Here is a 2556-nt window from a genome sequence, read left to right on the forward strand (position 1 = left end):
GTCTTATTCAACCCCCTTCAAATAAAGTGTTACCGATTATGTTAGAGAGAAAATCTGAATGGGTCTTTCAGGCTTTTAGTGACACAAGTCAGCTTAGAACTGTTTAGGAATAAACACATTAAAGCCTCGTCAGCTGAGCAAACACTAACATCAGCACTAGAGCTATCTCAGTTCTGCTGCCTTACTAGGTCACTAGGTCAAGGTCATGTGTTGCTTGGGGCTAGATTACCTTTTGGTCACTGTGCTATACATATAGATTTTTAGCTGTACCATTATGTGTTTTCTCTAGATTTTTGCTTGGTTACACTGGCTTTGGGTTAATTTTAGTTGACAGAAACCAACATTGTCATAAGGAGTGGTTGTTGGTGGTGAGGAGAGACGCAGAAACCCAGGTAGTAGGAGAAAATGGTGAATTTAACGAAGAGAATAGCTCAAAACAGTCCAGAGCTCAGGCAGCACGGCAGAGCAGAAACAGAGGCTCAGCACCGGTAGCAACTGAATTCACAAATACTGACACGACGAGTTAAAGCCAACACAGGACTTCACAGTTCTACTGTGCCAGCAGACAAGGACCCGACAAGAAACAAAGACAACAGGTGGGTTTAAATACACTGGGAGGGTAATCACAGGAACGAGACACAGCTGGGATCAATCAAGACAGGGAGGACAGGACATCACAGAGACTCACAGGGAACAGAATCACAATAAACACAGAAAAATACCCAAAAATAAAGACAGAAAACTACGGATCACAACAAACATTCAACAAAAAATTCCAGAAAATGCAGTGATCTAAAAAATTTTACAAAGGAGATCATTTTGGACTAAAACTTTTCATGTGTGCTTGTAAACTGGATATTCTGTCAGTGTTCCTAACAATATTATAAAATGATTATTTTTCTGCAGAGACAATGTGAAAGTGACACAGAGGAAACAGAGAGCAAGCCTGCCTCTTTGCTGCGCCGCAGGCTCAGCAGCAGTTCATAGAACTGTTCAGACATTTGCTGTGAGTCCCTGTTGATCTAAAGAATTCCTGAGGTCAAACACTTTGCTGCTCTGATCAAGTAAATCGGGCCTCCCAAACGAACTGGACTCACTGGTTCTAATGGCATCCAAGTCGGAGCCTTTTTGTTTCTGAAACACTTTTTGTATTTGTTTTAATGCATTTCAGTGGATTTGTAAGATATGTGTCAATATGATGTACCTTAAAAATCTTTAACTATAGTATGTCTTCAATGAAGCTCAAACTCATTTTGTACTATTGTTTGTGAAAGATTTAAAGTTGTTAATGTTTGGTGTTTCTTTGTCTGTGTAAGTGGGAGGCAAGCAGAGCAAGTTTAATGTTGTACCCAACCTTTAACACAATGTGATCTGGATCTCCACTTCCACCTGCCAGTACAGCACCACCAGCACTGCTTGTCTGTGTTTTGTTCATTAAAAACAATTAAGTTCATGGTTTACTCATGAGTCCAGGAATTCCATAAAATGACTGAATTACTTTTTTTTTTACTTGTGTAAGAAAGGTTTCATCTTGTATGAATGTGTTTACACTATATTATATTCCTAAAGTGATTTTCACTGAGGCCAACAAGCCGTATCATCAAGTCAGAAATTATCCTTAAGATAAATGGGTGCAGGGGGAACATCAAAAGCCAAACATTGTGATTTCCTCCTTTTAAAAGGACAGAAGATGGAAAAAATTCAAGAAGAGAAAGAAATGGTTGAGCTGCCAGAATGCAAATGAATGCAACAGAGAAATATTTTCACAGAAATACTGCAGCCTGTCAATAACACAGACAGTAACTGGATATTCTGACCACCAACTTAGCACTGACATGGCACTGACCACCAACTTGTAAGAGTTTGATAGAAAATCTGATTACTGTGTAAATTATTATTTTAATGAGTAGAAACAAACAGGTCAAATTGACACTGAACTCAATTTGTTTGTGGTTACGTAGACTGATAAGTACTAAAGAAACACGTGGGAGGAGGAGGCATCCGACAGGCAGTGATGATGGCCAACCAAGCTGCCAAGACAGCCTGTCTGGAACTGGAACTGTCACAGACCCAAAGATGACTCACCTTGGCTGCCTAAGCATCTCATGATCTCCATGAACATCTCGAAGAACTACTGCGTGGTTTTGGTGACCAATAACCAGAAAATACAGATTACTCAATCTAATTCCATCCTACTACTGTAGTTGTATGATTTACCTCCCTCTGCACAACTTAAACTTTTTTCAGACATTATTTTAGACATATTTGTCTAGAATGTTAATCCAGTTATAGAGGAGTGAAGCACCAGCTACTGATGAATTATTAGTCGAAGCAGTAGGACAAGACATAACCCTGCACACTGCTCATAACAAGAAGGTCTGTGGTTTATGATGCCAAATCCGCCAAAACATGTCAGCAGAATCAACACCGCCAAACAGTCCGCTTGACCTTTACCTCTTCTCTCCTTCCAGCCCATCGTTGACGACAGTCCAATAAAACACTCGGCGTTGTCCATTGGGAAAATATTTAACGGTAACACTTTATTTGAAGGGGTGT

Source organism: Poecilia latipinna, unplaced genomic scaffold (genome assembly GCF_001443285.1).
Source record: "Poecilia latipinna isolate Pla-1442-1.1 unplaced genomic scaffold, P_latipinna-1.0 Scaffold1461, whole genome shotgun sequence".
NCBI classification, from domain to species: domain Eukaryota; kingdom Metazoa; phylum Chordata; class Actinopteri; order Cyprinodontiformes; family Poeciliidae; genus Poecilia; species Poecilia latipinna.